The sequence below is a fragment of the Dromiciops gliroides genome, chromosome 2, assembly GCF_019393635.1.
Source record: "Dromiciops gliroides isolate mDroGli1 chromosome 2, mDroGli1.pri, whole genome shotgun sequence".
NCBI classification, from domain to species: domain Eukaryota; kingdom Metazoa; phylum Chordata; class Mammalia; order Microbiotheria; family Microbiotheriidae; genus Dromiciops; species Dromiciops gliroides.
The window spans coordinates 217,066,364-217,083,683 of record NC_057862.1 but is presented as its reverse complement, the minus strand read 5'-3'; the positions used below and the strand labels follow the sequence as shown (position 1 = coordinate 217,083,683).

The following is a 17,320-nucleotide window of genomic DNA, read 5'->3' as shown; positions in this document are numbered from 1 at the left end:
GAATTAATTCTACTACACCCCTCTTGCTTTTTATGCTTTGCTTTTTTTTTTATTAAAGAGATAAACTGCTTTAGAAAAGCTTGTTCGCTGCCCACTTCCAAAAAAATTTTCCACAATAACTGGCAGACACATTAAAATGTTGAGGCCTCAACAGGTGTTCATTGTGGATTTTAAAGGGGAGGAGGGGTAATAGATATTTCAATAGAAATGCTAAAGGAGTCCGAGAGTTTGTGGGTCCAGGGATAACTCCATTTCTCCCCCCACCCCCAGCTACTGCGCGCGCACACACTGGGCTCCCTTCTACTGTACTTGTCAAAAACATTTGAAGGGGAACAGTGAAGGCGGGGATTGGCTGGGCTTAGAGTCAATCAGTCATGTTGCTAGGAGACAGGGAAACTGCTCTTATTCCCCACACACAGGGCAGTTGCGAGCTCACATACCTTCACTGCTGGTCAGATGTCATAAACGTTTTATTGCCCTTACGGGTTGCATGTCATAAAAATAAATACAGCCCCCAACTTATCATGCACCCGAGAAACCGTGATAGAGAAGGGGGGACGTGGGCCTGGGAGGCTGAGTAACGTTTCAGGAGACTTACTCCCCTCTACCCCATGCCAAGGCTGGACAGTTTATTTAAAAAAAGGAAGAAAGAAAGCAAAAAAGCAAGCAAGCAAGGAAGCAAAAATCTTTTTTAGGCACATCTCTTGTTATCTTAGGGTCCGTCTCCTCCACTCCTATGCCCCCCAGACCCCAATATGAATAACTGAGATCCCAATCCTCTCCACACAATGCCAACTCGTCTGTTTCTGAAGGAGTCTCTTTCTTTTTCTTTTCTTTCTTTCTTTCTTTTTTTTTTCGGAAATCGAAGCAATAGGAAAACATCCTGTACGTCGGGTCAGGAAACTCTCTAGACCAACCAACTTAGCTCCGCTGAGGTTCTCTTCCTCTGCCCACTTGGGCCAACCCAGCCGCATTCCGCACCCCAGAGCAAACATCCTTCCCCACCCCACCCAGATGCCCAGCTGCAGAGGAGTGAGGACCACCTTCACAAATTAAAACGTACGAGTTGGTCCTTCATCTCCGGCCCATCCCGCTGGGCCCCAGCCTCACTTCTCCCCCCCCCCCCCCATCCCCCTAGATCTACCTCCCACCCTGGACGCCTGCAAAAGCTTGAAATAAACTTACCTGGCTCCAGCTGGGGGTAGGGTCAGGGTGGGGTGGGGAGGGGGAAGGGGGTGGAAGGTGGGATTAGATTCCACCGCTGCCCTTGGGCGTGAGGTTACAAACTTTCATCTGATGGAAGTGCACATCGCTTCCTCCCCTGGCTAACAATGTGCAGCAGGCAGTAGAGAGGGAGGAGGTGGTCGTGGGGAACAGAAGCGGGAAGAGGAGGAGGAGGAGGAAGAGGAGAGAAGGGTAAGAGAGACATGGGACCTGCTGCAGTCGGCCTCTTTTCTTTCCTCTCCCCCGCCCCCTCCCCGGCCCGTCCGACCTCCCCACTCGAGATCGGCAGCGTTTGGGGGCCGGGGCTAGCAGAAGAGCGATAAATTGTTTCCACTGCAAACAAAAAAAGGCGACACATGACCAGGAAAGAGGAGGGGGGAAGAAAGGGGAGGGGAGGGGAGGGGAAAGCAGAAGGGGGGGGGAGGGAGCCGGAGAGAGAGAAAACGTGGGCTGGGCCGCCGGCAGGCAGCCGCGACTAGAGCTGCAGTGAGACTAACTGGGGGAGAGGAGCACCGGGCTCTCTGTTCGCGTCTGGGGCGGCAGGCTGGGAGGAGGAGGTAGGGGCTGCCCTGCGGAAGAGGAAGGCTGTCACCCTCCGGCCCCATTTCTCTCCTTCCCCGGCTACCTCAGCTCCGGGTCCTAGCCCAGTTCCACTCTGGGATCACGCACGGGAGATTTCCCCAGCAGACTCCGGCTCCTCTCCTCCTGCACTTCTCCCTATGCCCCTTGGGCTGGCGGGGGTGGGGGCCTGGGAGGGGGGTGACGCGGCTCCTGAAGAGCCACGGCACACTTTCCCTTTCTGCAGCCGAGGTCGGGGCGGGGGACTCGAGAAGGAAAGGAAAGAGAAACGAACCTATTCCGGTCCGCAAAGGGTACTAAAAGCTCCCTTCTCCCAGCCCCCAGAGGTGGGTGCACGCGTGTTAGGGGGCTTCCCTGTACCGTGAAATGACTCCAGACCCTGCAGAAGTTTGTCTCCTTGCTCTTTTAAAAGCTGCTGGGGGGGGGGGGCGGTGCAGAGAAGCCCCCAAATCAGAAGCAGCAATGCCCCCTTTCTAATTCGAGTGGCACCTCCATTCTCTGAAAGCCACCTAAGCTCCAACGTGTCACCCAGTCGGGTCTTACCCAATCCTTCTGCCATACATGGTACAAAGTAAAAATTAAAAAAAAAAAAAGAATTACGATGCGGTCGAGTCATCAATGCAGAAAAAAATATTCCACTCCTCCCAAACTACAAATTCCTATCATAACTCCCAAAGCCTTTCCAATTTTTCCCCCTCCAACCCCCCCCCCATGAGAAAAGTCTTAGCTAAAATTACACTTTTCGGCCTCGCTTATCTAACAGTTGAAAGACAGCCTCCTGGCCGAGACAGAATTAAAGAAAAACAAAGTCCGTTTCAAAGCAAACCGCGGGTTTTAAAAGCCACTCTGAAGGGGAGCGGGCAATTGTTTGTTTTCCACACTCCGGCAGACTTCTAGGCCAGCCGCTAAAACAAATCTTATCTCCCAGACCCTTCCAGGAGGTTCGCACAAACCCAATTACCAATTCATGGTCCCACCCACACAAATGAGCACCAGCCCCAGAGGAGAGAGTCTCGGCAGCCTACGGAGAATGTGCCACCCACTGCTAAAACCCAACTGTCTTCCCTAGTCCCCCATCTTTTTATAGGATGATAGTCTGGCCAACAGGACACCCTAGTGATTTTTCTTTTAATGGGTTGGGGGTGGGGGGTGGGGGGACGGACGAGCGGAGAAACACTAGCCATCGCACTGACAGACAATCGATTCAAAGTTCGTCTGAGTCTTTAATGAGTAAAAAGGCTCTGTCCCCCACACCCCCACACCCCCTCCCCAGCGAACCGGCGGAAGTTTTTGAAGGACCAGACAAAACAGAGAAACGATATACAGTGCTGGTGGACTGGTCGACTGAAGGACAGACTGGGGCTGGGGTTGGGGGTGGGGAGGCTATGACGAAAGGGAGAGGAAAGCCTAGGGGTGTGGTAGAAAGAACCCGGTGGGGTCCCTGGACCTAGGCTCCACTGGCCCTCCCCCTTGTGGCCTGCGGCAAAGCCGCTTGACCTTTTTTGGTCTCAGTTTCCTCATCTGTAAGATGGAGGCCTGAACTTTACTATTTTTAAAGCACCCAACTCTTGTGGACCCTAAGAAAATGTTGAGCCTGTTTACATATATTCTGTTTTGGAGCAAGATTTAGCTAAGCTGGATGAAGTAGGGGGAAATGACCTTACTTGCTTTTAGATTTTTTTTTTCATTCCTGAAAAGAAGAAAACCAGCCTGGAAATTATTCAGTACAAGGCCAGCTTCTTCTCCCTAGGGAAAGCAGAATCGTCTACCATTCATCAATCTCACAAGATGGTAGGGTACCTTCAAGATAATGTCCCCACCCTCACTGCAAACCAAAGGGGAACAGATGCCAAGAGGAAGACAATGCCCATTCAAAAGGTCACCTTTTTTTCCTGAGAAAAAACAAAACAACAAACAAATATGGAGTTGGGGGGGGGGAGATTTTGACACGTATCAACTGTAGTTATAAAAATCTTGGTATCATCAGGACCTGTAGAACAATAAGGACACAGAGAAAAAACAAACAAACAAATCCTCTTTCCCTGCCATTACCTTTCAAGTCTCTTCAGACGGTTCCTTTAAATGCTGCTAATGTTATTGGTCAATAGTGTAGGGGGCAGCTAGGTGGCGCAGTGGATAAAGCACCGGCCCTGGATTCAGGAGTACCTGAGTTCAAATCCAGCCTCAGACACTTTATACTTACTAGCTATGTGACCCTAGGCAAGTCACTTAACACCCCAATCTCCTAAAAAAAAAAAAATGTGTCTGCAGCCCTTCCTTTCCATGCCCCTGACCTCCCAAGCTATTGACTAGCTCACTCCAACCAGAGTTTCACATCCTTTTTAATAATTCAAAAGATCGTTGATTTCATCAGTGTGGGCATTCCCTCCACAGAGGCAGATCATAACCCCATGAAGGTCTTTATGAATTGATGTGTGTGATTATTCTCATGATAAGCCCCTCTCAGCAGTTGGTTGGGTTAATCACAGGCTCAATTTTCAGAACTCCCCAACTTGGGAGGGGCCTGCCAGAGCTGATGTTCCACTGGCATTCAATTAAATTCCATTCAACAGATATTAAACACCTACTGCATCCTTTCACTCAAGAATCTTTCTTTGTAAAGGAAAATAGCCTTGGAGAATCCAGGATGGCCTGCACAGTACAGTGAGGCATCAGAGTAGGGTGTGAATGGAAGGTCTCTTTAAGTCTCTATTGAAATACTCTCTTCCCACTTCCTTCTATATTCTTGGGAATATAAGAGGTGAAGTAATGTCATAGAATAAGCTTTGGGCATAGAGTCAAGAAAGACGTTGTTTTGAAACCATGCCTATGACATTAACTGTGGGAAAGTATGTTTACCTCGCTAAACCTCAGTTTCCTCAGCTATAAAATGGGAATGATAATACCACCTGTAAGCTTTTTTTCAGCTCTTAGCCTGGCACACAGTAGGTGTTTAATATGTGTTTATTGATCGATTGTGACCAAAAAGCATTACAAAAATGCTAGCTAGTATATTTTTAAATTTTACCTATTATAATTTTTTGGGTTTTTTGGCAAGGCAATGAGGGTTAAGTGACTTGCCCAGGGTCACACAGCTAGTAAGTGTCAAGTGTCTGAGGCCAAATTTGAACTCAGGTCCTCCTGAATCCAGGGCCAGTGCTTTATCCACTGCGCCACCTAGTTGCACTTATCTATTATAATTTTAAAAGCAGGACATAGAGGGAATCATAAGACCTGTGTTTTCCGACAAGTGTGAACTTGGGCAAGTCTGTCACAACCTTTCTCCTATCATCCATAAAATAGAGATAATACCTGTAATACTCACCTCACAAATGAAATAACATGCCAACTGTCTGTAAACCTTTTAAGCCCCTTATATTAGCTATCTTGTGCCATTCTTTAAAATCCCTTGGCCCCTTCCCCAATTATTTGCTTTAGGGTCTAAACAAGTCAGAATACTTTCACCTACCATAAAAGCAAAAACTAATTGAGAGTCAGGAAGATGCTGGTCCAAAAGGAGCAGCAGAGGGTGGGGTAAGTAGCTTTTTAAGTAACAAGAATTTAGGAACTATATTAAGCACCTAGTAGATACCTTGCAAAGTATTAAGAAGGACACAAAGAATAAAACTTTCTTTGGCTTCTCTTGTGGTTGCTTCCAATTTCATACATTTCTTGACCTGTCTTTGGTTTCTACTATAAGAAGAGAAACTCAAGTTAGATATTAAGAAGTTTCCAGAGCTAAAATAAGAAAGGAAAGTTACCTGGGGTGGGGAAGGAACCCTTATATAACATTTCTCAGATAAAGGTCTCCCTTCCAAAGTATATAAGGAACTGATTTAAATTTCTAAGAACCACTCCCTAACTGATAAATGGCCAAAGGATATGAGTTTTCAAAGGAAGAAACCCAAGCAATCAATAACCACATAGAAAAAATACTCCAAATCACTAATAATTAGAAAAATACACATCTCACACACACACACACACACACACACACACACACACACACACACACACACACACACTACTGGCAAACAAAACAAAAAACGGAGAATGACAAATGTTGGGGAGGTTGAGGGAAAAGAAGGGCCTTAAAAGCACTGTTGGTGGAGTTGGAAATAGGTCTAGTTCTAGGAAACAATGTTAAATTATGTCCCAAAAGTCCCTAAATGGTACACATCCTTCAACCACATGATACCATTATTACACCTAAGCCCTAACAAGATCAAACAAAGAAAGAACCCAGGCATACAAAATTATGTATAGCAGCTCTTTTTTGTGGTGGCAAAAGAACTGGAAACCAATGGAAAACATTACTTGGGGAATGTTTGAACAAATTGTGGTTTAATAATATGATAGAATCATACTATGGGGGGCAGCTAGGTGGTGCAGTGGATAAAACTCGAGCCCTGGATTCAGAAGGACCTGAGTTCAAATCCAACCTCAGACACTTGACACTTACTAGCTGTGTGACCTTGGATAAGTCACTTAACCCTCACTGCCCCACCAAAAAAAAAAATTGTACTGTAAGAAATGGTGAAATGGGCAAATTCAGAGAAACCTAGAAAGCCTTTTATGTACAGATGCAGAGTAAAGTGAGCAGAATCAGATGAACATTCTATACAATGACCACACTCTAAAGACAACTTTGAAAGACTTAAGAACTCTGATGAGTACAGGGACCAACCACAATTCCAGAAGGCCAACAGTGACAAAGCACACTACGTACCTTCTGACCAATAATGGACTCAATATGTAGAAGGAGAAACCTATTTAGACATGATCAATGGAGAATTTCTTTTACTTGACTATGTATATTTATTATAAGTGTTCATATTTTTTTTCTTTTTTCATTGGGGTAAAGTTGGTAGGGAAAGAAAATAAATGCTGGTTACTTGAAAAAAAAAAGGTGAAAAATAATTTCTTGGGTAAAGAGTTTGTTAGACCTTGAAATGAATCTCCTTTGACTCAATGGACATATTTATTAAGTAACTAAAGTTATTTTTTTTTTCCTAAGGCACATGTCTGCCCATGTCATTCCTCTCATTCAATAACCTTCAGTATCTCCCTGTTACCTTGAGAATCATGTTTAAACTCCTGTTTGGTAATTAAAGACTTTATAATCTTGTTTCAGTCCACCTTATCACATATTATTCTCCTTCATTTACACTAAGGACCAACCTGTCTGGCCTTCTATTTTTTATTTTTTTGCTTTTTGCGGGACAATGAGGGTTAAGTGACTTGCCCTGGGTCACACAGCTAGTAAATGTGTCTGAGGCTGGATTTGAACTCAGGTCCTCCTGAATCCAGGACTGTCTGGCCTTCTTACTAACAATGCACTGGGCTGGGAGTCAGCTATTCCAGACTTCAAATCTGGACTTTACACTTTGACCCTGGGCAAGTTACTTAAACTGTGTGCCTCAGTTTCCTTAACTATAAAAGGGAATAATAGCAGCACCTACCTCTCAGGGTTCTAGTAAGGATCAATTGCTAAATGCAAAGCATTTAGCACAGTGCCTGGCATTGAGTAGGCACCCAATAAATGCTTAGTCCCTTATCTCTATCCCTACTATTTACAAGACACTATGTAGAGTCTTCTGGGGAAACAAAGATGAATAACACCCATCCATTGAGCCAGGGTTCATGGGATAAAATTTAGAGCAAGAAGGAGTCATTCATTCATTCATTTAACAAGCATTTATTTATATCATACTAGGTGATGAAAGACAAAGAACTTACATTCTACGGGGAAACCCAGTATGCACACAGATAAATAAATACAGAGAAGCTTGGGAGTGAAGTGTGGAACAATAACTACTGGAAGATTCAAGAGATGTCTCTTCCATAAGCAACAGGGAGCTATTGAGTGTTTTTCAGCAGGTAAGTGACATGCTCAGAGCTTTTTCTTTAGGAGAATTAATCTGTTAAATGGCCTTGGGATGAACTGGAAGATCTTAAGAAACTAGAGGCAGAGAGACCCATTTGGAGATAATGAGGGCTTGAACAGCAGCATTGGAAGTGGTAAGGAACCAATTTAGGGATCACTGCAGAAAGTCGAGATTGATTATCGATGCCTGCTGGGATTTGGAAACTGAAGCTTTCTTTGTTTTCTGTAGTATTGGAAGAGTAAAGGAAATGGTGTAATGTTGTATAATTTGTGGAATTTAATCCCACTGGAGATCTGTCAAAGTACTAAGTCTACATAATGACCATTCCAGATAATGACCATTTCTAGATATACTAGAGTAACTTTTGATACCTTTTTTTAGTTCCCCAGACTTTTCATTCTGGTGCAAAATTTGCATAGGCATGAGTGTAGGCAATGGGAGGTACTTGGGAAATGACAAGTTAGATATATTCCCTAGGTGGAAAAGAAACCACATAACAGTTATATATGAGAAAATAGGGTCATGACTGGTAGAATGTGAGAAAAGAGACAGAACCTTTTCCTTCCTTGGGTAAAATGAAATAACCAAGACTAAACTGCATCAAGAATCTTTGCTGGAGGCAAAATGGAAATATTGAACTTGGAAGCTCTTAAAAAAAAATATATATATATACATAAATACACATATATTATACATACATGCGCGCGCGCGCACACACACACACACACACACACACACACACACACACACACAGAGGTAAGAATGTAGATTCTTTATTTCCCTCCACTGTACTCAATGATCCAGTGACACTGACCTACTTTTGTTGTTGTTCAGTTGTTTCAGTCGTGTCCAACTCTTCGTGACTCCATTTTGGGGGTGGTTTGTTTTTTTTTTTTGGCAAAGATACTGGAGTGGTTTGCCATTTCCTTCTCCAGCTCATTTTACATATGAGAAACTGGGGCAAATAGGGTTAAATGACTTTCCCAGGGTCACACAGCTATTAAGTGAGGCCAGATTTGAACTCATGAACATGAATCTTCCTGATGCCAAGCCCAGCGCTCTATTCACTGTGCCACCCAGAAGCCCACTGGCCTACTTGCTGTCCCTCAAACATAACACTCTTCCAAACTCCATATCTTTTTTTTTTTTTTTGGTGAGGCAATTGGGGTTAAGTGACTTGCCCAGGGTCACACAGCTAGTAAATGTTAAGTGTCTAAGGCCGGATTTGAACTCAGGTACTCCTGACTCCAGGGCCAGTGCTCTATCCTCTGTGCCACCTAGCTGCCCCCATATCTTTTCACTGGCTGTAAGAAGCTTTCTTTATGTCTGTCTCCTGGTTTCCCTAACTTCCTTCAAGACTCAGTTCAAAATCCTGCTACCTACAAAAAGCTTTTCTATTCTGGTCATTTCCCTCCTCTCTCCTTTTCCTATAGGAGTCTCTCCCATTTATCTTCTTTTTACACTCATGTGTGTGTATTATAAACATTTACTGGCATGTTATTCCCTCCCCTAAAATGTGAGCTCCCTGAAGTCAGAGATCATCTTATTTTTGCTATTCTTTGTATCTTTCAATCTTCAACATAGTTCCTGGTGCAGTGTAAGGCTTAATAAATATTTGTTGATTGACTGATTGAATCGAGATTCCAGATTCAATCAATCTGTTCTTTCAGTAAATAATTAATGAACATCTATGGTGGGACCCCGCACTGGAGGAACACAGGAGACTTACACAAGGTGTCCTTCCCCTCAAGGAGGGGATTATGATTTAGTTGGGAAGACAGGACTAATACAAACAAAATGATTAGAAAACACTGAACCAGTATTTAATCAGTTTTGCAAGTGATATGATCCAGAGGCTAAGTGTAGTAGCTCAGAGACAGTAGAAAATCAAGGTGGATTCAAAGTAGTTAGAGATATGGCTTCCCTGGCTAAATGGAAAAAGAAGAGAGTGACTGGAGGTACTGGTGAATATTATAGTAGTAGAACTGCAAGCTCCTTGTGGGCAAGAACTGTTTTTACTTTTATCTTTATAAACCTCAGTCCCTAGCACAGTGCCTAGCCCATAGTAACTACTTCATAAATGCTTGTTGAATTGAATGAATGAACAAGTTCAGATTACATTACGATTCTATTCCATCTTAAAATGGCAGACTTCCACTTAAATTTCCCTATCATCCTAAGAGAAGCTTACCCTTTCATTTTAAGCATTCCTCATATTCTCATATACTCTACTCATGAAACAAATCTGTGAAAATTCCACAGAATCAGTGCAGACAGCTTATGGGAAAATAAGTATCTTTGCAGAGCTTTTTACAAAAGGCTTAAAAATCTTATCAATCAGTGGGGACAAAATTATACCTTTCTCAAAGTGTTGGTGTTTTGAGTAAACTGGAGAGCTGTTTAGTATAATAAACACTGTATTTCCCATTAGGGATTCTGTTGTACTGATGTGAGCAGGCTTTACAATATCTATGATATTACTACCAAACTTTTCATGAATTTCTATATGGACCCAAATATAAGGCTAACCCTCCTTCCTTGCATTAAATTATTATTTTTTTTTAAATTGAGCTTTCTATTTCCAGACTGGTCTATATGTATCTGGCTTCTCACATACCCAAATATAATGCAATTATTCTCTCACAGAGCTGAGGTTCTATGGGTATAGAATTCTCCCCTGTTCCTGCCTGCCCTCCTGGTTACACTAGATCTGCAACCCCAAAATAAGGAGCACCCACTAGAATAACAATTGACATTTCTATAGCTCCTCCTATTTCTGTAAAGGTTTATGTTTCACAAAAGCTTTCCTTGCAACAACCTTGTGAGGTAAGTAGTATTTGATGATGATAACAATTAGACAGTGCCAACTCTGTGCCAGGTACTATACTAATCACTTTACAATATTATCTCATTTGATCCTCACAACAATCCTGCTATTATTACCCCCATTTTAGAGTTGAGGAAACTGACAAACAGAGGTCAAGTGACTTGCCCAAGATCACCCAGCTACTAAGTGACTGAGCTCAAATTTGAACTCAGGTCTTCCTGACTACAAGCCCAGCACTCCATCCACTGCTCTACCGAGCTATCTAATATTAGTAGGTACTATAAATATTTCCATTTCCCCAAAGAGGAAACTGAGTCTCAGGGAAGTGAAATAACTGACTATATAGACTAGAATATAAGGGAACATGCAGGGGAATAAAAGCCCACTAAGGCTGGAAAAGTAGGAAGATTATGGCCAGATTGTAAAGGGCTTTGAATATTGTAACGATTGGAATGATGCCACCTGCTGGACACTTACTGTAGAAGAGTTCCGCCCATGAAGCGAAGGTCTTTGAGGGCAAGATCAGGAGTCTTTTCTTTGGCGTCAGGAAGTGACGCGGGCTAGTGGGAGGAGGAAGGAAGAGACTGGCGCTCGGTCTGGCTCTCCTTCCTGGGGATGCTGGTGGAGAAGGCAGCTAGAAATGCGCTCTCCCTTTAATAGATAGGAATCTAGGCCTTTCTTTCTCTCTTTATCAAATTCTTATTCTCCTTAATAAATGCTTAAAAGTCTAACTCTTGCTAAAGCTTATAATTTATTGGTGACCACTCACTCATTAGATATTTTAGACAGTTTAGCTAGAATTTTAGCCCTTAACAATATCAAACATGGAAACTTATATATTATCTCAGCGACAGTGGGGAGCCACTGAGGTTTCTTAGGCAGTGCAGTAACATGGTCAGACCTAGGTTTTAAGACTATCAGTCTAGGAGCTGTGTGGAGAATGGATTGGGGAGAGGTTGACTGGAACTGGGGAGACTGATCAGGAGGCTAATTCAGTACTTCAGGTGATGAGGGCATAATCAAGGCAGTAGACATGAAGGAAAAATTGACAAGACTTATAAAGGGGCTGGATATATATGGGATCAATGAGAGTCAACAGTCAAAGGTGACTGGGAACTGGGTGACTAGAAGAATGATGGTGCTTTAGAAAAATATGGATCAGGTAGGAAGAGGAAAGGGTTTGTGAGAAAAGATATAGGTGCTCAGTCTGGTACACGTAGAATTTGAGATGTGGGGCAGTAAATAGAGCTCTGGGCCTGGAGCAGGAAGATCTTCCTGAGTTCAAATCCAGCCTCAGACACGTACTAGCTGTATGTCCCTGGGCAAGTCACTTAACCATGCTGGCCTCAGTTTCTTCATCTGTAAAATAAGCTGGAGAAGGGAATGGCAAACCACTCCAGTATCTCTGCCAAGAACATCCCAAATGGGGTCAAGAAGAGTCGGACATGACTAAAAAGACTGAACAACAACAACACGGGTCATTCGGGTGAATACATCCAGCAAGCAATTGGAATGCAGAACTGGAGAGATGAAGATTTGATATGAAGATCTGCACTGATTTGACCACTGACCCCATATGAGCTGGTGAGAGCACCAAGAGAAAGAAGGTGGCATGAGACAATCGGAGCTCTAGTAGAAGACGCCAGTGAAGAAACAGCACTTAGGAGGCATCCAGTCCAACTCCCAATTTACAAGTGAAGAAACTAAGAGACAGAGAAGTTAAGTTTACAAGTGAAGAAACTAAGAGACAGAGAAGTTAAGTTTACAAGTGAAGAAACTAAGAGACAGAGAAGTTAAGTTTACAAGTGAAGAAACTAAGAGACAGAGAAGTTAAGTTTACAAGTGAAGAAACTAAGAGACAGAGAAGTTAAGTTTACAAGTGAAGAAACTAAGAGACAGAGAAGTTAAGTTTACAAGTGAAGAAACTAAGAGACAGAGAAGTTAAGTTTACAAGTGAAGAAACTAAGAGACAGAGAAGTTAAGTTTACAAGTGAAGAAACTAAGAGACAGAGAAGTTAAGTTTACAAGTGAAGAAACTAAGAGACAGAGAAGTTAAGTGCCTTCCTTGCCCAACAACCCACAGATAGTTACGGATCTAGGACTGAAACTCAGACTCTGGAGTTCCATATTCAGGGCTTGCTCCTCCATGCCAAGCAATGGAGAATACTAATGGAGAAGGGCCCAGGATAGGTGAACCTAAAGAAAAACAGTTACTTGAAAAGAAACAAAGATCGGAATATTTTTTCTTCCAATTTGGCATTTTTAGTTCATCTTATGATCAGCAAAGTAGATTGTCTTCACTGTGATCAAAACAAAAGGGAAAGAGTAGAGGGATACATAGAAAAATGTGAGTGATATGAAAACAAAATAATCAATACATTTTTCTTAAAAGGAAAAAAAAACCAGAAAAGGGGAAAATTCGATTCGAAGTGCCAACCAATCATTATCTCCTTGAGGGCAAGGACTCTCTGTGTCTTAATGCAGGGTAAGCCAAAAGTCATGATGCTTTAATAACTTTTTGAAAATTATTTGTTCTTTAGTTTTTGCCATTTACAAAATTTTATTTTCACATGTAACATAAACACATTTCCTATATATACTATATATGATGCTATGATAATATAAATTAAAAACAAAAAATAAAGGAGCTGTTAAATATTGAAACCTCTTCAAGACTTTTAGGCCATCCTGCACTTCTCTAGTTCCCACTTTTTGCCTAGTGCCAAGTGCTAGGCATAAAGTGGGTGATCAAGAGATATGTGTTGACTGACTGCTTCACCCAACAAGAATTATAACCCTCTTGGAAAGTCTTCCTTCCTGAATCCTTTTATTTATGTAAATTCATAGCCCGGTCATAGGAAAGAAATCACAACTTTTTCCCCTTTTCCGAGTTTTCAAGAGGTTTTATTGCCTTTTGCAGTGAGTACACCAAGTCCCCGAGTCTCCTGGGTCTCTGTAAGTGAGCCTGCCAAAGTGTTAACAATGCCAAAAACCAAACTTCTCTCACTTTATTTTCTTTGTAGGAGAGTAAGAGAAACTAGTCAAACCCTACAAGCAAAACTCTTCCTCTGGAGCAAAGTAAAAGTTCTAACTTTGATGAACTTTCTGTAAAATAGTAACAAATTCAGTTCATTTGGTCTGGATTATTCCCTGCTGGGCTAAATGGCACAACAAATATCCACCTAAGAATCATTCCATCAGCAACTAGTGTTGAATTACAACAGAACTGATAGGACCCGATGTGGAAAAATTAAAGGCAAAGGAACCATCCTCTTCCAGATTGGTGAAAGTTCACCAGGACTTTTTTTTGGACTGAAATTCTCCTAAGTGATAAATATTTCAGGGGAAAACCCCCAAGATTTTTAAAGGGCACCGTTGCTCAGGTGCAAATCCTATGAACCCACAAGCCTCAAAGGGTGGTTGCAAGTGACTGGTCACTTGAATACTGTGTAAGATTCAAGTTACTGAAGAAGGCGAAGGCTTCTGGGTTACAGTTTTGCCTCTGACACTTTCGAGCTGTTACTGTGTTTCAAAGCAGCACAGGCCAATTTGCCCTTCCGTGCCAAAAGTTTCCTCATCTGTCAAATGAGTCTAATAATACTTTCATTATCTACCTCTTAGAGTGAAGCTTGGTGATCCTTAAACAGTACAGAAATGTTAACAAATAGGATTCTAGAGGAGGTAGCTTCATAGAATTGCAAATTCTCTGTCAGTCATTCAGTCAATAAACATTTATAAAGCACTATGTGCCAAGCAATGTGCTAAAACTCTGGGTATGCAAAGAAAGTAAAAAAAAAAAAAATCTGAAGGAGCTTGAAGTTTAATGGAGGAGACAACATTTAAACAACCATGTACCAAAAAAGCAATATATAAGATAAACTTGATCACTGATAATTGGATAATTCTTCCTATGGATATAGTTAAATAGCAACTCATTTAACTGTACCTAAAGAAACATGAATGTGCTTATTTTCAAAGAATTAGACCCAATTTGTCTCCCCCCACCAAAAAAAAAAATCTTGCTTTTTAATTTGGCAGTTTTATTCACAGTAGAACATTGGATTATCTTTTCTTACTTGCCACAGACATTGTTAGGCCAGCTGTCTAACAATATGGAATTTGGAAGGGGATGCTGCCCATGTCAATGACAGAAGACAGTAAGAAGTGCTTTTGCATACTGGAACATCCATGACACCAAGACCTCCTCTCTCTTGGCCTCAGGATAAGGTCTGGGGCCTGTCTGGGTCAATATTGGGAGAACTATTGCACCCACCCTAAGTGTCAATACTGTAGGTCCCCTCCCAGAAGGGTCTGGTCCCTGGCCAATGGTGGACATAGCACGTGGCACTGAAGGGCAGTCTAGTCTTTTGTTATTGTTGTTGTTCTAGGCTAGTGTTATATCATACCTATCTAAAGGCAGCCATGACCAGGTTCAAAAGGTATGAGGCATTTACCATACTGGCAATTCCTTCCACAAAACTGCCATCTGCTTGCGACATGCCCAGTCCTAGATTCTGGGCTTATCATTCTCTTATACTAGTCTTCTGAATTCAAAGTGCAGTGAGAAATTAATGTGACTACCAACTTTTTCTTGCTAACTTAGGAGAGCAGGATCCAGAGATGAAAAGGACGATTGAAAATAATTTCCAAATCCTAGGGCCAGGCAGGACCTTGGTTCACCCTCTACTTCTCCAATCTTATTCTGAATTGTGATGATCCAAATTGATTAATTTGCTGCAAAGTGCTAATCCAAAGTCAAACCAATTTTCAGAGTTTTAACACCATTTCACCCAAACACACTCATGACTGTAATGCCAAAAAGACCTGGGCACCCTTATTAGATAGAATAGCTACCTAATTTCTGTGTTTTCAAATGACCTCAGGACACAATATCAAACACAGTCCAAAGGAAACCTATATTTGAGAGAAGGACGGGCTAGTACTGATCTCATCCCACTTCATCTTGCCTAGTGGGGAGAGAACATTTTTAAAGATTTCTGTCAAAAACACGTCGTCTGAACTTGAAGAAGCAAAACCATCTGAGCACTGACTTACTGGACCAGCCCAGAGAGGAAGGTTTCAATAGCACACAAAAGGCAAGGCAGACCTGAAAGAAGGCAGCCTGCCCTAGGACAGGCAGCCAACTGCCAAACTGTCATTTTGCTCAGTGGCTGAACAGAAGGCTGGTGTAATGACAACCAAGGAACTCAGTTAAAGTCTGAAAAGGTGACTAATGAGCTCATTCATGCTGGCTATAAATTATTCACTACAACACTGATCCCACTCAAGACAAACAGCAAAGTAAACTTTAAACACAGACATCTTGGGCCTCCTAAGTAGAGCAAGTTCTGTCTGTAAAACTTTTCACAATAAGAGATACTTGTCTTTCTCTATTCCCATTGTCTCCTCTGAACTTGTTTACTTTTTTTTAAACCGCCTTTAATCAAGTTTAAACAGACACAGCTGTTAGGCATTTATTTCTCTGTTGAGTCCCCCTCTCCCCCCCCCCATTAGTTATTAGAAGCAATCATGAAGCTCTAAATATAGCGACAAATTATATTCTTTGAAAATTGAAGGCTGACCTTAAAATGAATCCTAGGTCTTCAGAAAGAATATTCATGTGCATGTGGTGGGTAACTGGCACCACTGACACAAAGGGGAAAGGGGGTGGGGAGGATGTGAAACAGAGCAAATCATTCTCAACCATTTATGAAGCTTTAGAGTGAGCTCCAGCAATTGACTGTTTGCTGAAAAACACCCCCTTTCCAACCTGCCTACGTGGGTCATGTTGCAGTTGAGACTGCCAAGAAAACTTACAATCTACAAACCAAATCTAGGAAGGAATGCTTTGCTTAGATTTGGGGGGCACTGATCAACAGTGCGGCAGGTTTGTGGAGAGGGGGAGAAAAATAGCCTGACACATGGCTGGAGATAACTTTCCGTTTCCTGTTTGATATTAAATAGAGACTTTAAACTCTTCTGTTTCTATAAACCATAATGTTTGCTACTGATGTTGTTACTAAAAGCAGAATAACTGTTTGCATAAGCAGTCCATGTTTTTAAAACTCTAAGATAATTTTAAAATCTTGCTCTCTATTTCCAGGCCAGAAAAGGTTAGAACACATGTAAAAGAAACAATCCCCCCCCCAACACATGATCAGGTCACATGTGTTTTTAACATGCTTGGTCTATTCACTGCATAAGCTGTTGCTGTTTTTTGGATTGATGTTTTTGTTTTTTTTAAAACATGCTATGCCCACCAAACATTAGCTATGTGACCTCACCAAGTCACTTAACTTATCTGGACCTCAGTTCCTTATCTATAAAATCCAGGGGTTGGCCTATTTGGCCTCTGAGGACTCCTCCAGCTGTAACCCTACAGGTTCATAGATTTGAAGCTAGAAAGGACATTAGAAATCATCTCAACCAGCCTTCTCATTTTATGAAAGACAAGGCTGGGGCCTAGAGAACTTAAGTGACATGTGTGAGTGAGGTGGCAGACATCTTAGACAGCAGAGCCACGATTCATATCCCATGCTTTTTACATTGCACCATACCGATCTCCAAAATATTACTGCAAAGAACAATCTCTAAAACAAATCACATAATGTAATCACAAAGCAGTATCTAAAAGATAACTGTTGAATAGACAAAAGTGAAAGTAAGGAAATGAAAGTGAATTTGGCTGCCTGTGGACAACTCTTGAGACCACTGCAAATAGGATAGCACTATCACAAATTCACAACTGGTTGCCTAGTTCAGAGATGTCAAACATGCATTGGTCCATATGGAGTCTACAACA

The 17,320-nt window shown here is 42.1% G+C and overlaps 1 protein-coding gene across 4 annotated transcripts in view; it reads right to left on the bottom strand.

The window, feature by feature from the left end:
• The window catches only part of FOXN3 (forkhead box N3), a 526,444-nt gene that overhangs the window by 305,685 nt on the left and 203,439 nt on the right, over window positions 1-17,320 (bottom strand). Inside the window, exon 1 of one of the 4 annotated variants that reach the window (XM_043981749.1) lies at window positions 1,186-1,514. The exons of the other annotated variants lie outside the window; for them this stretch is intronic. The gene's annotated coding sequence lies outside the window, so the exon portion shown is untranslated. Of the gene's footprint in view, window positions 1-1,185; window positions 1,515-17,320 lie in introns of those variants that run through there. 4 annotated transcript variants of the gene reach the window in all.